This window comes from Octopus sinensis, linkage group LG1, assembly GCF_006345805.1.
Source record: "Octopus sinensis linkage group LG1, ASM634580v1, whole genome shotgun sequence".
Lineage (NCBI taxonomy): Eukaryota > Metazoa > Mollusca > Cephalopoda > Octopoda > Octopodidae > Octopus > Octopus sinensis.
In genome coordinates, this window is record NC_042997.1 from 195092591 (window position 1) to 195117428 (window position 24838).

Below are 24838 nucleotides of genomic sequence, written 5' to 3' on the forward strand. Positions count from 1 at the left end.
TTCTGTTATCTTCAGAAATGCCAGTGACACGTAAAAAGCACCTACAACACTCTTGGAGTGGTTGGTGTTAGGAAGGGCATCCAGCTGTAGAAACATTGCCAGATCAAGATTGGAGCCTGGTCAAACCATCCAATCCATGCCAGCATGGAAAACGGACGTTAAACAATGACGATGATGATGATGATAACCACTATATATATATACCGATGGATCGCCTTATTATTATTATTATTATTACTTTTTTTTTCTTCTTTCAAATTTGCTTCCATTTCTTGCCGAGTGTCTTCCCGACTCTCAACGACATTATTATTATTATTGTTGTTATTGTTATTGTCCTAACAGGCCAAGCATAATAATATCAATAGTATTGTTGTTATTGTCGCCGTCGTTTTAAAAGTGTTAAGAAATGCTGTTATCGCAAAGGGAAGGTACTCTGAGAGACTGTTGGAGGTCGGCGAAGTCGCGGCTGTCCTAGCTCTGCTTATCAACAGATGATGCCAACTGCCAGAAAGTCTTCAGAGCAGTAGGGACTATCCTCGACGTGTCCATTGTCACATAATAATTTCAGGTCAGTTTATTTAACACATTCACCCCGCACTGTCGCTTATCATATTTTTTATCTCTCCACATTTTTTTGTTTCTCACTATTACATCATCCGTTAATTGGTGAGTTTTCAGCCCTAAATTCCGTTTTTCTCTCTCTCTCTCTCTCACACAACCCATCTTTATTATTCTCTTCTGTGATTCTGGGTGGGGAAAAAATGTCAAACTTAATTTGTTTATGTAAAACTTTATGATTTAATATTTATTATGTAAGAAATTATCTATGCTCATTTCAGTTTGTTTTTGTTGGGTGCCGTGGTATAGCAGTTTTCGGTGAATCCAGTTCGCGATATTGTTTCATTCCGTTTTCCTTTCATTCACTCCGAATTCTTAATTACTTTACGGAAAACTTTTATAAATACTAAATTTCTCCTTTATCTCTCTGAACATAAAAGAAAAAGATAAGAAACTACAGACTTCATTTGTAAATAGAAAGAAAACGGGATTAATGTTTCGTAGTACCGCTACGATAGTAATAATGATAATAGTAATAATAATATAAGAACAACACAGAACCGCCCCCAGCAATAGTTCTAAGATTTTATGTTTGTGATGGCGTGTATGTGATACAGGGATAAATTCTTAGTAAAAAGGGTTCAACAAGTATGTACATTTCTCTCTTTCAATGACTTAGAGCGGTGACTTAGCAGAAATTGTGTCTCTCTCGACAATCGCAGTTTCACTCCATTTACATTCCAAGTTTGAATTTGGCCCAGACTTGACATTGCTTCACCCCATAGACATAAAAATAAGCATCGGCAATATACAGAGATCGTTTCAAGAAGACGGAAGAGGAATAGGATTTATTGATCCTTAGAAAGTTGTCCTGGTTCCTTGTCCAAGGAAATCAATCTCGCATAAGATGAAAGTAATTACTTGCAATTCTCAGAAGCTTTCAAGTGGTCGCCTGACCTACTACAAGTGGCAAACCTCCTTCAATTCACATCCTACTCAGTTAAAATAAAGGGCATGTTGGATAACGTAATCTTTGATATGTAATTATTGATGAAAAAGCAAGGCGAGATGGTTACGGCTTAACGTCTTTGGCCATGGGTCTATCTGAGCAGGGCTAACCTGTGATTAAACATATACATAAGTATTATGTATGTATGTGTGTGTGTGGGCGAATAGTTAAGTGGATGCAGTTGAAATCCAGCAAGAAAGCGTTAACTCGCATCCAAAGATAACTTAAGGTGACCCCATATCGTAACAATTTTCTTAGCTTTAATTTATACAAGCGAAGAACTTGACTAGAAGATAAAAGTGGACTGGGAAATAATGATTTCTTCGTTGAAGATAAAGGGTTTTATTTCCTTTTTGAGGGAAAAATATTTAACCGATGTAAGTTTATTACTGGTATTTATCGCCCCAAGGGACGGATGGAAGGTAGTCAAGAATGTCATTTGATGCTTTATTGTTTATTTTTAATCGTGATTTAAGATTGTCGACACCTACACATTTCTATAATTCTTTTACACATATTTTATGCTGAGAATAAATACACTTGTATATTACACAATCCTAAGCAAGTTCAGGTATTCTCTCATTGAATTATTTTTCTAACGTCCTTCCTTTTTCTAAATCTCAGCATTATATAATTCTTTGTCTTTTTTTTCCCGAGGGAAATTGTCATTTCGTCATCTCTAGTGTGTGTGTATGTGTCTGTGTGAAGCCAAATATGTAATCAAAACCGAGTGACCGATTGAATAACAATGAACAGCTGATTCTTACACCGGGGTTGTATGTTTGCCATCAAATACAACTTCTAAATATAATTAAATTAATCACCTGTTTATTAATTTCAGAAATATTTAAGTAAAGAAATACCGAAATAATAATAGTAATGGTTTCAAATTTCGGCGCAGATCCAGCAGTTTTTGAGAGATGGGGCAGTTTCGATTACATCGATTCAAGGGTTGTATTTTGGTTAGATACAAAAGTAGTTATTGTTTGAGCAAGCCTATGGCATCAAAGTAGTCGGCCTGGATGGCATTATTCAGTATTTATATTTGTCTTCTTTTAAGACTTTTAGATATACTTTCTCTGGGGAGACTTGGCTGGCAATTACTTCTGTCAGGATCTACCACATTCTTACACAAGGACGGTTTCCTTGTATTTTATTTCATCAGCTCGGATGACACAAATCTTTAATTTCTTCCGAGAAAATTCTTGCCATTCTCAAGATCATTACCGTCGGTGTGATCACAGTCCAATAAATTATGGCCACTACATTTTTATGCCTAAATATTGTTATAAAAATAATGTCCATTCCTTAACTATGTATAAAACCTGAAATTCTCTTCCAAGTATCGACACAAGCGGTGTTATTTAACTCTTCAGATACAGTATTAAATAGTGTAAATAACTAGTTTATATTTTATTTGACTGGGCTGGTTCCTTTCTTTAACCGGTCACTGTTTTAAGCCGTTTTCTTAATTTTATTCAATGTTGGGATAAATAGATAATTCTTCAACAGTAAATCTACTAGATTCTTCTTTTTGGCTTCTTTCGTGTTTTCATTCATGACCTTCACAGTTCCTTACATCTTTGGTGGTGGAAGGGTTTCTATTAACAGCGAAATAGCGCTCAATACAAACACACACAGAGACATGAATTTGAATATCAAATTTAATTTTGGATTAAAAGTTATTGTCCGATCGACTGTGTCTTGTATTTTGTACTATGCACAATAGTATTTATATGGTCGAGTTTTGTTTACTTCTCTTGTCTGTACGGTAAATTCATATATATCTATCTGCTTTGGTGTTGGTCTCTGTGGCTCTGTATGTCTACTTGTATCTGTGTGTATACGGGATCTGTTAATATCTCATATTTGTCCTTAAGAGACTTAAAAACAGAAATTGTATGTGTTAGTCTCAAGAGGAGACACAGTGTTTATGGATTTGTCGTTTTGAGTCCCATTCGTAAAGCTGTAACTAATAGCTATTTTCAAGTTTCGTGAAAACTTGAAAAATCGTCGTCCTTGGGTGTCATAGAAAAGCAGACCATTTCGATACTACTGAATAACGCCTTAACAACAGTCTCTTCTTGGTTTTCGCTGTAGTTGACGAAGTTCTTGTTAGTCTTATTTGTTGATGCTAATTGTCCTATCTCTCACTGTATCGAACTCTATTTTTCACCCGAATTATTCCATGTAAGACTCCAGGAAGATTTTCCTTGTTACAGTATCACCACCAGCATAGCTAGAGTGTGTGCCGTCCGGGGCGACCCTTCCGTATGCTGCCTCCGGACCCCACAAAAAAATACATATTGCCTACAGCAGACCCAAAAGTGCCGCCCCATTAAAGTTTCGGGCCCCAGTTATGAACTCATTTGCGTACAACTAATCAGAGCTAAACTATCAAACTAATTTATGTGATGGGCGATAAGAAAGGGTCACTTGGGTAAGGAATAACCATGTTTCGTTTCTCTTTTAAGAATGCTTCGTGATCTTGCTTCAACCATGGCTGCCTCTGTGTAGTTATTTGTGTTGTTGTTTACTTTGTAAAAGTAAGGGGAGAGGGTTGCTTGTACATCACCCTCTACCCACATTTTTCCCATCCACATCTTTACCATATGGGGCCCTAACAAAATCCGATTATAGGTATAGATGCAAATCTAATAACTTGTCTCCTTCTAAAATCAGGCGTAACTTTGCGATCGGTCGACTTACAAAACCGTTCTTCGTCTTGAGTTTACTTGGTAGAGTGTGTTTGTTAACGTCACAACAGGACCAAGGTGAGCACTGGTTGGCTGTATGCAAATGAGTTCATTATTGGGGGTCCGGAACTCTCGTGGGAAAAAAATTCGCGTACCAGAGTTCGACTAAACGATTTCAAGGCAGTGCTCCAGCATGGCTACAGTCTAATGACTGAAACAAAACTGAGAAAAGATAAAATCTTAACAAACCATACTCTGAAGACCTCAGGATGTTGTGTTGAATGATTGAGGACTGGACAGTTTTGCAAGACATAACAACGTTGATTTGAACTTCTGTTGTTTTCCATGTTAACTGCTTCTTTCAAAAGTGCATTTATAATAGTTAATGGGGTGGGAATGGGGTATAAAAAACGTGTGTGAAGTGTGAATATATTCTGATTATATGATGGGCATCTTTCAGCTTTTTATTTCTTTATTGCCCACAAGGGGACAAACAAGGACAGACAAAAGGATTAAGTCAATTACATCGACCCCAGTACGTAACTAGTACTTTATTTATCGACCCCGAAAGGACGAAAGGCAAAGTCGACCTCGGCGGAATTCGAACTCAGAACGTAACAGCAGACGAAATACTGCTAAGCATTTCACCCGGCATGCTAACGTTTCTGCCAGCTCGCCGCCTTCTTTCAGCTTCTGCCTACTCACAAGGCTTTGATCTACTCACAAGGCTTTGATCAGCCTCGGGCTACAGGAGAAAACACTTGGCCAAGGTGCAATGCAGTGGAACTGAACACGGAACCATGTGGTTAGGAAGCATTCTTCTTACCACCCAGCCAGAGAATCTTTGCTTCCTGAATACATGAATTCAATATTCTCTGTAAAGCAGTACACTCTGCAAAATGGCTGGTGTTAGGAAAGGCATCCAGTCATAGAAACCTTGCCAAAACTGACAAATGGAACCTGGGCAGATCTCTGGATTGTCAACTCCTGTCATCCTGTCCAACCCATGCCAGCATGGAAAACAGATGTTAAACAAGAATGATGATGATTCTGTTGACACATCAATCTATATTTATACACATTAGGGTAACAGTATATGTTCCAGGAAAGGTGGCGAGCTGGCAGAATTGTCAGCACGTTGGGCGAAATGCTTAGCGGTATTTCGTTTGCCATTACGTTCTGAGTTCAAATTCCGCCGAGGTCAACTTTGCCTTTCATCCTTTCAGGGTCGATTAAATAAGTACCAGTTACACACTGGGGTCGATGTAATTGACTTAATTCGTGTTTCTGTCCTTGTTTGTCCCCTCTGTGTTTAGCCCCTTTTGGGTAGTAAAGAAATAAGTATATGTACCAGGAAAAAATTGGGTTTACTTGACAACAATGCTTTAAATCAGTCACTCTCTACTAATGCTTGAAATTATTGTTGTTGTTGCTGTTAAGGTGGCAAGCTGGCAGAATAGTGTGTTGCTAAGTTCAAATTCCACTGAGGTTGACTTTATCTTTCATCATTTCAGGGTTGATAAAATAAGTACCAGTTAAACTCTGGGATTGATCTAATTGGCTTTCCTCTCCTCCCAAAATAGTTTGTCTGTCTTTACTGAAGTAGCTCTGCAATTTGACAACCAGTGTTAGTGGGTTTGTGTCCCTCGTTACTTAGCAGCTCAGCAAAAGACACCGATAGAATAAGTACAGAGGTCAATTTGTTTAACTGAAGTTCTTCAGGGCAGTGCCCCAGCATGGCCACAGTCTGATGACTGACACAAAAGATACAAGTCTACAAGGGCGGCGAGCTTGGCAGAAACGTTAGCCTGCCGGGCAAAATGCTTAGAGGTATTTCATCTGCCGCTACGTTCTGAGTTCAAATTCCGCTGAGGTCGACTTTGCCTTTCATCCTTTCGGGGTCGATTAAATAAGTACCAGTTACGCACTGGGGTCGATTTAATCGACTTAACACCTATGTCTGTCCTTGTTTGTCCTCTCTGTGTTTAGTCCCTTGTGGGTAGTAAAGAAATAGATACAAGTCTACATACATCCCTAGAATATTGTATGAAGAAAAAAAGTTAAGGGGTTAAAGGTTCCTCTTGAGCAATATCTATACACTTCATCATTTGCATGCCCAGCTGGAGACAGGCAATCATGTATGAATTTGATGGTCTGTCACCATGGCAACAACAACGACTGTTGATAGATGCCATTGTATCTGAAAGTCTTTAAGTTTCTGTGCTATCAATATATGCATCATTAAGTACGATTTTCTTCTTAACACTGTCTCAGTGAACCATAATCTATGGAAACTTGCTACAACTTCAGTTTAATAGAAAAAAAAATGAAAAAAAAAACGTTTCTAAATATTTGATAACATGGTTCACAGAGGCGGAACTTCATCTTTTAATCCTTAATCATTTAAATTTCCATATAATCTAAAAAGATTTCTGTGTGGTAAGTAGCTTGCTTGCCAACCACATGGTTCCGGGTTCGGTCCCACTGCGTGGCACCTTGGGCAAGTGTCTTCTACTATAGCCTCGGGCCAACCAAAGCCTTGTGAGTGGATTTGGTAGACAGAAACTGAAAGAAGCCCGTTGTATATATGTATATGTATATGTGTGTATTTGTGTGTGTGTATTTTGTACTTCTTCATCTTGACATTCTGTGATTGTTGTAAAGAAGTTTGACCATTTATACAAGCAGTGTTCTTCATTTCTAATCTTCCATGAAAACATAATCCGATCATTGGAAATACTACCTTTGCTTGGAAATGGGTGAGGGTTAACAACAGCAAAGACATCCGGCTATAGAACATCTGTCTCAACAAGTTCTATTCGAATCACGCAAACATGGGAAAGTGGACACTAAACTGATAAAGAAGATAATGGCATGCTGTGAGGTAATTAGCTCAAAAGAGGAAAATACACCTATCGCTTTTCTTAGTTTCAGTAAAAGTACTTCACTGGGTCTTAGTTTCAGTAAAAGTACTTCACAACCAGCTGTCAACAAACGACTGAAAATAAAAATTGGAGGCCGCTCAATATTCTCAGTTCGTGTTACGCCACATACGGATATGTTTGACGGCAGGAGATCAGTGAAGCTTGTAAAGAGATGGAGTTTATAACCTCATTCAATTACTTTTATATTATTTATGCATTTCACCAAGTACTTTTCATTTTGCATCTTCATTCTTGTATTTATCTTGATGTCTTTCTTTATTGATTGCTGTATACCAACTTAAAACTGTTCATAGAATACACTTTGATATCATACTCTTTACTTACTTGTTTCAGTCACTTGACTGCAGCCATGCTGGAGCACCGCCTTTTAGTCGAGCAAATCGACCCCAGGACTTATTCTTTGTAAGCCTGGTACTTATTCTCTTGGTCTCTTTTGCTGAACTGCTAAGTGACGGTGACATAAACACACCAGCATCGGTTGTCAAGCAATGCTAGGGGGACAAACACAGACACACAAACATACACACACACATACATATGATGGGCTTCTTTCAGTTTCCGTCTACCAAATCCACTCACAAGGCTTTGGTCTGCCCTAGGCTATGGTAGAAGACACTTGCCCAAGATGCCACGCAGTAGGACTGAACCCGGAACCATGCGGTTGGTAAGCAAGCTACTTACCACACAGCCACTCTTGTGCCTATCATCATCACCAATACTGCTTTTATGCCTGCTTTCCATGCATGTACAACTTGCAGGAATCATTGCTGTGCTACTTGTTGAAATGCTAGACCAAATCTTGGTCATAAATTTCAAATTTGGTTTGGTTTTCTGTAACTGGATGCCCTTTTTCTTTCCTTGTTTTAGCTGGGGGCACTGAATTCAAGGGTTTTAATCTGATCCTGGTACTTATTTTTTAAAGTCTGCTATTTATTCTATCAGCCTCTTTTGCTAAACTGGTAAGTTACAGGGATGTAAACAAACCAACATAGGTTGTCAGGCAATGATGGGGACAAATTCACACACACACACACACACACACACAATAGACTTCTAGTTTCCCTTTACTAATCCACTCACAAGCTTGGTCTTTAGTAGGGGACATTTTCCCCAGGTGCCATGCAGTGGGACTGAACCTGGAATCATGTTGGAAAGAAGCTTCTTTATTTCATTAAATTGGCTATGAAAACCGTACACAGATGGAGAAGCTATGGGCTGGACAAAGACATTAATGAGATGAGACAAATGATGAACAGGATGATATTAATGAGAGAAGGCAAAAGACGCCCACCAATCTTTGCTTCTCTAAAACATTGTTCTTTTGTGAACTTACGATTTGAGGCAATAAACCTCTTACCAATATTTCTTTTGGATTCAAGGTCCTTACAACGAGGCACTAAGCCTCTCACCTCAAATGACACCATGTCCTTGAAATGAAGCACTTGGCCCCTTGCAATTTTCTTACCATACATCCACACCTGTCTTATGCCAACCACTTTATGGTCTCTACCTTGTACATTTTCTTGTGTCATCAGCACTAAGGAATTTATCATGTCTTTGATAAGACTAAAGGTATCTCTTAACGGTGTGCACTAGGTGTTTCTCAATATGGGCCTCAGCACTAGGGAGGAGAAGGGTGCAAGTGTGATAGCAAGAGGTCGATAGATACTGAGGGTGAATGATGGATGTTGCTACCAAACTTCTTAACCATACAGCCATGCTCATGGTTAATCCATATTTCTCCATAAGGAGTATAGGGCTCTCTGGTTTCTCTGGCATGTATATTCCTTCCTGGATGGGAATTTGGTCCATCCCAGGCCATGCTCATGGCTGAAACATACTTGTTATAAGGCTGCTCTTTTAGGAGGACACAAGAACCATTTAAAGAAAGCATTTTTGCACATTTGTCCAGGCACAGGTGTACCTGTGTGTGGTAAGAAGCTTGCTTCCCAACCACATGGTATTAGGTTTAGCAGAATCGTTAGCACGAGCTAGCAGAATCGTTAGCACGTCGGGCGAAATGCTTAGCGGTATTTCGGCTGCCGTTACGTTGTGAGTTCAAATTCCACCGAGGTCGACTTTGCCTTTCATCCTTTCGGGGTCGATAAATTAAGTACCAGTTAAGCACTGGGGTCGATATAATCAACTTAATACCTATGTCTGTCCATGTTTGTCCCCTCTATGTTTAGCCCCTTGTGGGTAATAAAGAAATAGGTATTAGGTTTAGTTCCATTAAGTGGTACCATGGGCAGGTGTCTTCTCCTGTAGCTCCAGGAGACAAGCTGAAAGAAGCTCATCATATATGTATGTGTATGTATACATTCAAGTGAAGGCACATGGCTTTGTGGTTAGAGTATTCGGCTCACAATCGTATGGTCAGGAGTTCAATTCCTGGTGACGCATTTTGTCCTTGAGCAAGACACTTTATTCCCTGTTACTTCAGTCCACTCCCCTGGCAAAAATGAGTAGTACCTGTATTTCAAATGGCCAGCCTTGTCACATTCCGTGTCACGCTGAATCTCCCCGAGAACTACGTTAAGGGTGCACATGTCTGTGGAGTGCTCAGCCACTTGCATGTTAATCTCACAAGCATGCTGTTCCGTTGATCAGATCACCTGGAACCTTCATCGTCATAATCAACAGAATATCAGTATATATAAAGCACCATCCGACCGTGGTCGTTTGCCAGCCTCGTCTGGCACGTAAAAAGCACCCACTACACTCATGGAGTGGTTGGCGTTAGGAAGGGCATCCAGCCGTAGAAACATTGCCAGATCAGACTGGGCCTACTGCAGCCTTCTGGCTTCCCAGACCCCAGTTGCACCGTCCAACCCATGCTAGCATGGAAAGCAGACGCTAAACGACGATGATGATGATGATGATATATGTCTATGTTACTGTCTCCCTGACTTGACTTACATTGCATGATGGCTGTAAGCAAACATCCCCATCATGCAAATAGCGTCCTTTATTTCTAGTCTTCCCAGACATGTTTGGTTATTAGGAAATATTCACCTTGCCTGAAAACAGGTGAGAATTGGCAACAAAAAGGGCTTCAAGCTGTTGAAATTCCATCATCGTAGTGGGCATGGAAAAGAGCACATTAAAATGATGATGATCTAAATGCATAAAAGCACCATCCGTTCGTGTCCGTTGCCAGCCTCGCCTGGCCCCGTGCTGGTGACACGTAAAAGCACCATCCATTCGTGGCTGTTTGCCAGCTCTGTCTGGCACCTGTGCGGGTGGCACGTAAAAAGCACCCACTACACTCACGGAGTGGTTGGCGTTAGGAAGGGCATCCAGCCATAGAAACACTGCCAGATCTGACTGGGCCTGATGAAGCCTTCCAGCTTCACAGACCCCAGTTGAACCGTCCAACCCATGTTGGCATGGAAAACGGATGCTGAATGATGATGATGATGATGATTTATGCAACACACACATACACACACACACTCACTCACTCAAAGAAACAAGTGCTACATGTTTATACTTGTATGTCAACGCATGTATGACACATGTTAAATATTTCTAAATATAAGAAATACTTTAAGTGCTTTACATGTTTTATCAACCATGGTGAAATTTATAATCAAATGTGAGATAAATTGATTACTGTAGTGCAATAAACCTGGTTTTCTGTTATATCATTCGTGTCTACTGTCCTAATTAACACAAAGATTAAATATGTAACAAGAGAGCTTTACAGGGTCATATAAACTGTTAGGAATAGCAGCCAAATCTCTCACAGATTATATCCTGTCACCTAAAAGTAAAGATACCTTGTCTAATATCTTTATCTTTTAAAGGTGGCGAGCTGGCAGAAACGTTAGCACGCCAGGTGAAATGCTTGGCAGTATTTCGTCTGCCGCTACGTTCTGAGTTCAAATTCCGCTGAGGTCGACTTTGTCTTTCATCCTTTCGGGGCCGATAAATTAAGTACCAGTTACACACTGGGGTTGATGTAATCGACTTAATACCTATGTCTGTCCTTGTTTGTCCCCTCTGAGTTTAGCCCCTTGTGAGTAGTAAAGAAATAGGTATTTCGTCTGTCTTTCCATTCCGAGTTCAAATTCCACCGAGGTCGACTTTCATCCTTTCGGGGTCGATAAATTAAATACCAGCTGCATACTGGGGTTGATCTCATTGACTGCCCCCACTCCCCGAAAATTTCGGGCCTTGTGCCTAGAGTAGGAAAGAATATCTTTATCTTTTACTTGTTTCAGTCATTTGACTATGGACCTTGGTGAAGCGCCACCTTGAAGGGTTTTAAGTTGAACAAACCCAGTGCTTATTTTATGAGCCTGGTATTTAATCTATCGGCCCCTGTGGCCAAACTGCTAAGTTGTGATGTAAACAAACCAACATCGGCTGTGAAGTGTTGATGAAAAAGAAAGGCAAACACACACACATGGCAGGTTTCTGCTCAGTTTCCTTTTTACCAAATTCACTTACAAGGCATTAGTAGGCCCAGAGCTATAGCAAAAGATACTTGCCCAAGGTGCCACACAGTGGGACTGAACTCAAAACCATGTGGCTGGGAAGCAAGCTTCTTAAACAGACAGTCATGCCTGTATCAATAAATATATTTCTAGATAAACTATACATGATAATATGAGAGAGTCATGGCTGGAATACTGTTACCATAGAGGTCTGCTTGATCCAGGTCATGACCTAGGGCTAAACAATTTTCACTTAGAGAAGGTATTTTTACATCTTCATTGAAATGGATTTTCACAAGCTGGCGCCACATTAAAAGTACTGGTGCCATGTAAAAGGCTGACATTAACCCTTTCAATACCTATTTCTTTACTACCCACAAGGGGCTAAACACAGTGAGAACAAACAAGGACAGACAAACGGATTAAGTCAATTATATTGACCCCAGTGTGTAACTGGTACTTATTTAATCCACCCTGAAAGGATGAAAGTCGACCTCGGTGGAACTTGAACTCACAACGTATAGGCAGACGAAATACCGCTAAGCATTTTGCCCGGTGTGCTAACGCTTCTGCCAGCTCACCACCTTGACCAATGCCAACCTGGCTTAAACCGTGTCTGGCTCTGTATTACAAATGTTTTGTTTTTGTAAGTTTTGAATTAAAATCTTCCACCAAACTCAAGTCATAATTTATGTACCTAACACCAGCTTAGTGATAACTAAGTTATTTCACTAAATTCTTTGTTATATTTAAAATTAATTGAAAGAAACACAGAATATCTCAATAGAAATATGGTAACAAAATGGTTAGCAAATGATTAATTTAACCCTTTTGATACCAACCCGGCTGAAACCACCTCTGGTTCTGTAGTACAAATGTCTTGTTATCATAAGTTTTTGAATTAAAATCTTCCGCCAAACCTTAATGACAATTTATGTACCTAACACCAGCTTAATGATAACCAAGTTATTTTACTAAATTCTTTGTTATATTTAAAATTAATTGAAAGAAACACAGAATATCTCAAAAGAAATATGGTAACAAAAGGATCAAAAGATGATGACTCATGTAAGACATACTCACACACACACAGACATATATTTATACATACATGACACCTGTTGAATATACCTAGATACAATAAATACTTAAAGCAGGTTTACTGACTTGCATTAATTAAAGTACCTGACACCTGCTACTTACTGATACAACTTTGTATTAATAACACTAGTCAACAAAAAAATATTTTGAAATGGTGTCGCGACATCAAATATCTTTTTTTAGCTAATTCAAGGACACTGAATCTTGATTAGCTACCATTTTTGCTGTACAGAAATGCCTCATTTTTGGGAAAAAAAGCATTTTTTTTTTTCATTTGTTTTCTGTATATTTGATATTGATCGATGGTAATATTTCCCAAAGTAAAATCATAGAAACCTCTCAATTCGTATTTAAACCAACAAATATTGGTCTGCTTATTGAGAAATACTATTTTTGCCATAACAATCAGACCCTAAGTCTTTAAAAATAACACGATTGAATTTACTAAGACCAACAAGTATTTTCATGAAATCATTAAATAAACTAACAGCAGAAATAAAAACCTTTGTGAATATAAGAACCATGGTAAACATTTTCTCTTTCTTGATTGTCTGTTATGTTCAATGTTATTTAAGTGCCTTTTAATACTCCAGCAGTAGTCAGCCATCATTCGTTTGTCCTACCGTCCCTTGTAGCGCTCTTCTATCGTTTTGATATCCTGATGGAATTGTTCTCCTTTCTCGTCACTCACATTGCCGCAATTATCCAGAAATTTATCTAGCTGGATATGTAAAAAAATTAACTTTAATACACATATTAGTGCCTACGCCCTATAGACTTTTCAACAGCTTTTCCACTAACTCCTTGTAGTTTTCGGCCCGGTGATTTCCTTAGAAGTCTTGCATATCATGTGATCACGTGACCGACCAGACCATCAGATGTTGTTACACATCGCTGGTCACAATGCGTTCGCATTGTTTTAGCCTTCGAATGACGCCACCCCGCTGGCTAAGCGAGCAGGCCAACAGAAGAAAGAGTGGTGAAAGAGTACAACAGGGATCACCACCCCCTGCCGGAGCCTCGTGGAGCTTTTAGGTGTTTTCGCTCAATAAACACTCACAACGCCCAGTCTGGTAATCGAAACCGCGATCCTGCGACCGCGAGTCCGCTGCCCTAACCACTAGGCCATTGCGCCTCCAAGAAGTTTTGCGTGTAAATAGAACGAAGATTGATAAAAAAGTTTAAAAGATTATGAATAAAACATGGGTGATAATGTACAAAAGGTGGTATACCAAGGACATGAGAACGGTACTACTGGAAAACAAAAAAAGCAGAGATATTATTGGACTTATCGAATATAAAAAATACTGAAATGTACTTTGAGTTCAAGGTTATGCTGAAAACCATAAAATTCAATGATTTGGTGGAAACACATCGATTTTTTTTTTTTTTAAAGTAGCTGTGTGGTAAGTAGCTTGCTAACCAACCACATGGTTCCGGGTTCAACCCTACTGCGTGGCATCTTGGGCAAGTGTCTTCTGCTATAGCCCCAGGCCGACCAATGCCTTGTGAGTGGATTTGGTAGACGGAAACTGAAAGAAGCCTGTCGTATATATATGTATATATATATATGTGTGTGTTTGTGTGTCTGTGTTTATCCCCCTAGCATTACTTGACAACCGATGCTGGTGTGTTTACGTCCCCGTCACTTAGCGGTTCGGCAAAAGAGACCGATAGAATAAGTACTGGGCTTACAAAGAATAAGTCCCGGGGTCGATTTGCTTGACTAAAGGCGGTGCTCCAGCATGGCTGCAGTCAAATGACTGAAACAAGTAAAAGAGAAAAAAAATGATACGTACATGAACATAAGAACAGCAAAATGGAACTGCGAGCTTTGGGGGGCTTGTAAGCCCTTACATTTTTTTCATTCGATTTTATTGTCATACACATTTTCATTTATTCGTTTTATGTAGCCCCACCTTTTGTGTTGTCCGTCTTCGTATTGTCCCCTCTTTTTTTTAGGCTAAATGCCTATAATAAAGATATTAAGAAGTTTTGCACCACATCAACAAATGATGTCCAAGTGCATAATTCCAAGTCATTCGTTGAATTAACAAATTCATCATCCTTAATGAGTTTCCTGAGATCAGGACCATCAAACATTCCTGCTTTGAGATTTTCCTGGAAGTCCTGGAAATGATTTACATAATATACCTAATATACTCAAAGCATAATATACTCAAAACATTTACTTTCTTTGTTGAGTGATTTTACATACAATTCATTAATTCTAATTTGATATGCAAGGGAGGGAAGATGACTTTTTTCTTTCAGAACTAGCACTGCACTAATAACGTTCTTTTCACTGACCTTCAACTCTCAGGGTGGCCAATCTTTCCTTTTCTAGTGTTCCTCTTTTGCTCTACTGTCCTGCAATCACTGACACTCAATGTCATTGCAAAGAATAAGATCTGTGTCTCATTAAAGAATGGTACAAGTTCAGCATCCCTATTTCGATAGAATGTTACCTTTGTGCCTTTTGCTAACAGGTGTTTTTCATTGAGCCTAGAGGCCAAAAGTTCTGCTGGTTCTTTGCTTAGATTTAAGTCTCAAACCAAATCATTCAGCTCATTTTGGTTAAACGGCTCTGGCACGGTTTTGGGAACATAGTCAGGATCGTTTTTGCTGTGTCTCTCATTTACATCAGTATCAGATTCGTCACTTTCAACAAGTTTTAACAAATTTTCATGAAAAACTGGGATTGGCAAATCGTCAGAGTAGTTCTTTGGCTCACGCCAGATCATAGGAATAGCGAATCTCAGCAATTTTCGGGTCCTGAAGTCCACTGTCTCATGTGTTCCAAACATGTCTTGCAAACAATGTGAGGGCCCCATGATTTCTCCTGATCACCTAGCTTGACATGAAAGTAAGCACAATAGTCTTTCTTGTAGAAGTCAGATATCGGTTTCCTGTTGGTTTTCAGTATGAACTCACCGCATGTATAGCAAAATAATTTGGGATCATTTTTGCACCCTCTCATTGAAACCATGTCATTTGATATCTATCTCTGTGATTAAGGAAATTTAGGAAATTTGATCTTTCCTAATGTCCTACAGAAAGACTTGTAAAACTGTCAATAACAAAAGACGGAAAGAGTCGTTACACCGATTCTACTTTGTATCTTTGTAATCCCGCGTGGAGGGCAGATGTTATAGTGAAACCATTTTCATGGTGTTCATCATGTACAATGGAATAGGTGCATTCAATTGAGATGTCTTTAGTTGGAGTATTTTTTCCAACTGTGAAAACAAAAGCTCTTAATATGCTTCCTTTTCCTTCCATATTGAAGGGATAAAATTGATGGGATAAATTTATGAATATCAAACAGAAGATTTTAAAGTTTCATTTTTTTTATGTCACCTTAATTATCAGATTTACCAAAGTGTGTTACTGATAAAGTTTATCAGTTAATTTGAATTTTGGTAATAAATTGGAAAAATTAAGTACTTCTATTTTAAAAGTTATGGCTCAAATATGCTTTTTTTCTGATAAAAATAGTTTATTTCAGGTGGCTAACATAAATTGCTCAGCCTACCTGAAAATTCATGGGTTTCTACTACCTTTTTAATTAAATTTTGCAGTCAGCCAAGATCGTAAATTGATCTTTTTCCCAAAAATGAGCAATTTCAGTGGAGCAAAAATGGTAGCTAACCATGAAAAACTAAGGTCATTTTTGGAATTAGCACCATCAAATTAGCTAAAAAAAAACGTGTTTTGTTTCTTGGCCCCAAAAATCTTGTTGACCAGTGTAACAATGGGATTCAGTTGTTGGTTGTTCATGAAAGTTACAATAAAATGTCATATTTGTGACATTCTAAACAGAAAATGGGATAGACAGATGATTGGAAATGCAGAGCCCTTCCCTGGTGAAAAATGTATAACCCAGCCTAGGTTAGTGACTTTAAATTTATAGCTTGAAGGGCTCAGAGACACAAACCAGTATAACAAAGGAAGATATGAAGCTTAAAGATCCATTGAATAATTAGAACTTAGAGGAGTACTGGGTGATAAGAGGAAGTGATAAAGATTAACATAGGTGCAGGAGGGGTGAGCTGGTAGAAATGTAAATACCAGTTACACACTGGGGTCGATATAATTGACTTAATCCATTCGTCTGTCCTTGTTTGACCCCTCTGTGTGTAGCCCCTTGTGGGCAGTAAAGAAATAAGAAGCTTGCTTCCCAACCATATGGTCCCAGGTTCAGTCCCGCTGCGTGACACCTTGGACAAATGTCTTCTACTATAGCCTCGGGCCAACCAAAGCCTTGTGAGTGGATTTGGTGGGTAGAAACTGAAAGAAGCCCATCGTATGTATGTATTTGTGTATCTATGTTTGTACCCCCACAAATACTTGACAACCGATGCTGTTGTGTTTACATCCCTGTAACTTAGTGGTTTGGTAATAGAGACCAATAGAATAAATACTAGGCTCTGGCTCTGTTGTACAAATGTCTTGTTTTCCTTAGTTTTGAATTAAAATCTACCACCAAACCTTAGTCACAATTTATGTTCCTAACACTAGCTGAATGATAACTAAGTTATTTTACTAAATTCTTTGTTATATTTAAAATTAATTGAAAGAAACACAGAGCATCTCAACAGAAATATGGTAACAAAAGGGTTAAAGTATAGAATGGATTCTCCAAGCTGAGCCAACTGGCAGAAGACCCAGGAGTTGGCCAAAAGTAAAATGGTTGCATAAAATCAGTTAGTCCTACCTGGGAATCCAGCCAGAAAGTCTAATGATGGCTGCATCTAATAGAATCCTATGTAGGGAAGTGGCTAAGAACTCTACACCCACAAAGTTCCCAGGAATGATGGGTGATGGATGGTTAAATTAGGAAAGACTTCACAAATTATCTTTTTTGTAGGGCTTCAGAGACTTTTGGGGAAGGGAGAAAGTTATCCTCAGAGCAAAGAACCTACCACAAATACTCTGTGTAGGGAAGTGGCTAAGAACTCTACACCCACAAAGTTCCCAGGAATTATGGGTGGAGATTATGGATGATGGATAGTTAAATTAGGAAAGACTCCACAAATTATCATTTTTGTAGGGCTTCAGAGGCTTTTGGGGAAGGGAGAAAGTTATCCTTCTAGCAAGAACCTACCACAAATACTCTTTGAGGAATCTTTTAGTCAGGAGGAAAGGTGGTATGCATGATCCTTCACATGGCCTCCAAGAGGCATGGGAGGGAGGAAGATATTCTCAAACCAGAGACATGGTATGGCTTATTGCAACAGGAATTACAGATACTTACATATTTTAATTTAATTTGCATGGTAAGGCGGCAAGCTGGCAGAATCATTACCAGAGTTGGTAAAATGTTTAGTGGTATTTCTTCTCATTCTACATTCTGAGTTCAAATGCTTTCATCCTTTTGAGGGTTGATGAAATAAGTACCAGTTGAGCACTAGGGCCGATGTAATTGATTTATCGCCTCCCCCAAAATTGCTGGCCTTGTGCTGAAATTTGAAACCAATATACTTTGCATTGTGTAATTTGAGAATTTTTTAGTGATATATCGTAAAGCTATGCATAAAAACACAAACGCATAGATAGCTACAGATAGATATACAGAGAGATATACAGATATATAGAGAGACAGATAGATATACAGATAGATGGATAGATTGATAGACAGACAAATAGAAAGAAAGAATGCGAAAAGGATAATTTTGACAGGAAATTTCTACTAAAACTCAGTCAGCTGACTGTGTGGAGGAGCAGGGAGAAGAGGGTTGTAGAATTGTGTATGCGTGTGTGTGTGTATGTGTGTGTATAAATAATATAAACAGTGTAAGTTTGTATAATACTACCAAGAGGTTTAATATACTATTGTAATGAAATTATCGAAAGAAATTTATTTTATTTTCAAACATAAGTATCATGTGACACTCGTACATATATTACATATTTATATATGTATAAACATATGCTTCCACACACACATACACACACAAGCATACAACTATATACATACACTTGACATATATACGCGCATGTTAAAATCTATTCACATAAACATACATACATCTGTGAACACATGACCTCATGATCCTATAGTAGGACAGCCAGCCATCATTCACGAGAGAAAATGGCTTGGCAATATTTACTATGCTTTTGCTGATATTTTATAGGTGAAGGCACATGGCTCAGTAGTTGGAGTGTTGGGTTTATAATAATGAGGTTGTGAGTTCGATTCCTGGACAGGGCTGTATATTGTGTTTTTGAACAAGGCACTTTATTTCACATTGCTCAAGTGGAAACAGCTGCCAAGTTGTATCGGACTTTACCTTTCCTTTGATGCATGGAGAAGGGAGTCTGGTATGCATGGGTGACTGCTGGTCTTCACTGAACAACCTTGCACGGACTTGTGCCTCAGAGGGTAACTTACCAGCTGCAATTTCATGGTCATTTAATGACTGAAGGGGATCTTTACCTTTCCTATATTGCTGGGAGCAGAAATAGACATTCTCTTGGCTGCCTTAGCCATGACTCTATGGAGCATCCAAGATGTGACATTTGGAGATAGAGACTCCATTGTCTTTCCTGACATGTTTTCTATGGCTAGATGCCCTTCCTAACACATTACAATGTATACTTGGTGCTTTGTACAAGGCACTTGCACAATTCCTTATTAGAGGGCACCAGCACTTATTATGTGGTACTAGCACTAGTGCTTTTATGTGGCGCTGGCACCAGTGCTTTTTATGTGGGACTGGCACCAGTGCTGTTTACGTGGTACCGGCACCAGTGCTTTTTACATGGCACCAGCACCAGTACTTTTTACGTGGCACCATCACCAGTGCTTTTTACATGGCACCAGCACCAGTACTTTTTACGTGGTACCAGCACCAGTGCTTTTTACGTGGTACCAGCACCAGTGCTGTTTATGTGGTACAGGCACCAGTGCTTTTTAGCTGGCACCAGCACCAGTGCTTTTTAGCTGGCACCAGCACCAGTGCTTTTTACGTGGTACCAGCACCAGTGCTTTTTACGTGGTACCAGCACCAGTGCTGTTTACGTGGTACCAGCACCAGTGCTGTTTATGTGGTACCAGCACCAGTGCTGTTTACGTGGTACAGGCACCAGTGCTTTTTACGTGATACCGGCACCAGTGCTTTTTACGTGGCACCATCACCAGTAATAATATGTATACATATGGTGGTGAGCTGGCAGAACCATTAGCCCACCAGACTAAATACTTAGCAGCATTTCATCCGTCCTTATGTGTCTGAGTTCAAATTCTGCTGAGGTTGACTTTGCCTTTCATCCTTTTGGGGGGTCAATAAAATAAGTACCAGTTAAGCACTGGGGGCCAATGTAATCAACTTATCACCTCCCCAACAAATTTCAGGACTTGTGCCTATAGTAGAAAGGATTAATGATGTGTGTGTGTGTGCATGTGCGTGTGTGTGTATGTGTGTGTGTTTGTGTGTGTGTGTGTATTCTTCAGCTGTACCTGTTTGGCGAGTTATTTGATGTGAGGTTTGTGCATTGTGACTCTAACGATGATTATTATTCACATAGACCGAATGTAGTTGTCAGACTGTTACGTTCACAATTACTATATCATTGTTTTGCATTAATAAATGTAGGTTATTTTCTTATCAAAGCCTTTCATCATTCTTCAGTGATCTTGTCTCTGCCACCCTACTTTAGTCGCTCTCTGCATGTCACAATAATACCTCCTTATTTCTGAATGTCAGTTGTTGCTCACAAGCAAGTGTGATTCCTAGCTTGCACATAGCTTTTTACACTAATTGCTTTAGCTGTCTCTCTGTGCCCATATGGTTGTGATGAGATAAGATGCCCTCTTGGCCCTGCCACTTTTGACACGGAGGAACATGCATACATGTTTGTGTGTGTCTGTGTGTGTGTGTGTGTGTGTGTATAGCCTAGTGGTCAGGCTGTTGCACTCACAGTTTCAAGGTTGTGGTTTCAATTCCTGCATGGTACACTGTGTTCTTGAGCAAATCACTTCAGCTTGCCTTGCATTACTCTGCATTCACTTCGACACCTAATGCATGATACACAGTTCACCTGTTTGGGCAATGTCAATTTGATGGAGAGGGTGAGCTAATGTACAACACATACATTCGATTACTATAAACAAATCATTTGTGCCTGTCAGGGTTGACTTTGCCTTTCATCCTATATATATATATATATATGGCTCAGTGGTTAGAGCGTCGAGCTTACGATCGTGAGGTTGTGATCTCGAATCCCGGACCGGGCTGCGTGTTGTGTTCTTGAGCAAGACACTTTATTTCACATTGCTCCAGTTAACTCAGCTGTAGAAATGAGTTGCGACATCACGGGTGCCAAGCTGTATCGGCCTTTGCCTTTCCCTTGGATAACACTGGTGGCGTGGAGAGGGGAGGCCGGTATGCATGGGCGACTGCTGGTCTTCCTTAAAACCACCTTGCCCAGACTTGTGACTAGGAGGGTAACTTTCTAGGTGCAATCCCATGGTCAGTGTCGTGACCGAAGGGGGTCCCAATATATATATATATATATTAGAATAAGTACTGGGCTTACAAAAGAATAAGTCCCGGGGTCGATTTGCTCGACTAAAGGCGGTGCTCCAGCATGGCCACAGTCAAATGACTGAAACAAGTAAAAGACTAAAAGAGTATATATATATTTGTGCAGGTCGTTCAGCAATGGCTGAACATTCAATATGTTGTCTTCGATAGTAGAGTCCAGGCCTAGTGGTCAGGGTGTTGCATTCACAATTCGAAGATTGTGATTTCAGTGTTGAAATCCTCCCTCTCATATGTGACTCTTCTGTCCGAAGTCAATCGCCATGATAGATCGTTAGCCACTACACACATTTTTTTCTCTCCTTGTTTTTTCTGTGTCCCTTTCTGTAAAAGAGCGTAGGCTCGAAACGTAAAAGACTTTTTCTACTCCTGAGCATTATACTAATACATCTGTTTGTTTTGTACACCACCTGTCTTTGTCTTTTGCTTATTTCGTACTCTCCCTATATATATATATATATATATATATATTTCTTCGACAGGAGAGTCCAGGCTTAGTGGTCAGGGTGTTGCACTCACAATTCCAAGATTGTGATTTCAGTGTTGAACTGGACTGGTGGGACCAATGTTGTTGATGTTCAGCTTAAACAAACTAGGACCATGGTGGTGGTGGTGGTGGGGGGAATAAGAAATGAGCTGGGAGGGACTTTATGGGTAGGAGGGATTAGGGCCAGTAGTTAATGAAAGGCATATGAAGGGCTACACATAAAATGGATGATGAGAAATGAGGCAAATGATTGGATGCATTTGCACTGAGAAACAGGGGCCACTTATGCTTTTTCTGTTGTAGACATTATTATCATCATCAGTTAATGTCCATTTTTCCCATGCTCGTAAGGGTCAGATGGAATTTGTTGAGATAGGATTTCTATGGACAGGTTCCCTTCTTGTCACCGACCATCAGGCGATGGTCTAGACAAGGGTGTACACACATGCACACACAATGGGCTTCTTTCAGTTTCCATCTAACTAATCCACTTACAAAGCTTTTGGCTGGTTTGAAGTTATAGTTGAAGACATTAGCCCAAGGTATCACACAGTGAGACTGAACTGAAGTTCACACAGTTGGCTATCAGATTTTTAACCTGATAGCCACACCTGTACCTACCAGTAACACACAGCCCGGTCCAGGATTCAAACTCACAACCTCATGACCGTAAGCTCAACGCTCTAATCACTGAGCCATGCACCTTCACTAATTTTATCAATTTATATATATATATATATATATATATCATCAACATCATCATCATTTAACGTCCGTTTTCTATGCTAGCATGGGTTAGACGGTACGACCAGGGTCTGGTAAGCTATGGAGGCTGCACCAGGCTCCAGTTTGATTTGGCAGTGTTTCTACAGCTGGATGCCCTTCCTAACGCCAACCACTCCATGAGTGTAGTGGGTGTTTTTATGTGCCACCGGCACTGGCCAGAGCAGGCTGGCAAACGGCCACGATCGGTTGGTGCTTTTACGTGTCACCGACACGGACGCCAGTCAGGCGGCACATATATACATACATACACACACACACACAAATACAATGGGGTGCTGAAAAGTTCTTGGCTCCAAGGGTATCACAAAAGGCCTGGTTGGAGGCCCAACCTTCTGAGTTCTTCTATAGAGCTTAGGAAAACTGAAAGACAGCTGCAGTAGGTGTGTGAATTTGAGAAGGGGATAGTTGAATAAAATGTAAAATTGTTTTTATTATAAATAACTGAACATAGAGAATAAATAAATATACAAACATAAACAATAAGCATATCCATAAATTGATAAACAAATATGAAATATATATATATAAATATATATATTTCATATATATATATATACACACACATACTCACGTGTATATGTATATATATATACACACACACATAAACACATACTCATGTGTACATATATATATACACACATGTGTGTTTGTATATATATATCATCATCATCATCATCATCATCGTTTAACGTCCGCTTTCCATGCTAGCATGGGTTGGACGGTTCAACTGGGGTCTGGCAAGCTCGAAGGCTGCACCAGGCCAGTCAGATCTGGCAGTTGTTTTACAGCTGGATGCCCTTCCTAACGCCAACCACTCCGAGAGTGTAGTGGGTGATTTTATGTGCCACCGACACAGTGCCAGACGAGGCTGGCAGACGGCCACACTCGGATGGTGTTTTCTTATGTGGCCACCGACACAGGTGCCAGACGAGGCTGGTGAACGGCCATGCTCGGATGGTGTTTGTTACGTGCCCTCAGCACGGAGGCCAGTCAATGCGGTACTGGCTATGGTCACATTCGGATGGTTTTCTTATGTGCCACGGGCACTGGTACCACAAGGATACAAATTCCATGATGTTCATCTATTTGATTTGGTTTGATTTGATTTGATTGATTTGATTTTCACTGCCTCAACAGGTCTTCACAAGTGTCACAAGAAGGAAGGTATGCACAGGTGGACTGACTATGTCCCAGGTAGGGGCACGGGTTATGGCTTCACTAGTCTTGCCGGGTCTTCTCACGCACAGCATACTTCCATAGGTCTCGGTCTCTATTCATTTCCATGGTGAGACCCAACGTTCGAAGGTCGTGCTTCCACCTCATCCCAGGTTTTCCTGGGTCTACCTCTTCCACGGGTTCCCTCAACTGCTAGGGATTGGCACTTTCTCACACACCTATCTTCATCCATTCTCGCCACATGACCATACCAGCGCATCATCTCTCTTGCACACCACAACTGATGCTTCTTAGGTACAACATTTCTCTCAAGGTACTAACGCTCTGTCGAGTAAGTACACTGACATTACACATCCATCGGAGCATACTGGCTTCATTCCTCATATAATATATATATAGGCATAGGAGTGGCTGTGTGGTAAGTAGCTTGCTTACGAACCACATGGTTCCGGGGTTCAGTCCCACTGTGTGGCACCTTGGGCAAGTGTCTTCTACTATAACCTCGGGCCAACCAAAGCCTTGTGAGTGGATTTGGTAGACGGAAACTGAAAGAAGCTCGTCATATATATGTATATGTATATATATATATATATATATATATATAATATATTATATATAATATATATATATATATATATATATACATATATATATATCATCATCATCATCATCATCATCATCATCATTTAACGTCCGCTTTCCATGCTAGCATGGGTTGGACGGTTCAACTGGGGTCTGGGGAGCCCGAAAGCTGCACCAGTCCAGTCAGATCTGGCAGTGTTTCTACAGCTGGATGCCCTTCCTAACGCCAACCACTCCGAGAGTGTAGTGGGTGATTTTATGTGCCACCGACACAGGTGCCAGACGAGGCTGACAAACGGCCACGCTCGGATGGTGTTTTATATGTGCCACCGACACAGGTGCCAGACGAGGCTGGCAGACGGCCACGCTCGGATGGTGTTTTTTATGTGCCACCGACACAGGTGCCAGACGAGGCTGGCAGACGGCCACGCTCGGATGGTGTTTTTATGTGCCACCGACACAGGTGCCAGACGAGGCTGGCAATATCTGTGTGTGTGTATGTTTGTATAT

At 40.0% G+C, this 24838-nt stretch overlaps 1 protein-coding gene across 4 annotated transcripts in view; it reads left to right on the forward strand.

Annotated features, from left to right (window-relative positions):
* Positions 1–414: 414 nt before the first annotated feature.
* LOC115216115 (high affinity copper uptake protein 1) overlaps positions 415–24838 on the forward strand; it is a 106127-nt gene continuing 81703 nt past the window's right edge. For 2 of the 4 annotated variants that reach the window (XM_029785346.2, XM_029785361.2), the window contains exon 1: positions 415–568. The gene's annotated coding sequence lies outside the window, so the exon portion shown is untranslated. The remainder of the gene's footprint in view (positions 569–24838) is intronic. The other 2 variants (XM_036508192.1, XM_029785348.2) reach the window with 2 other exon arrangements.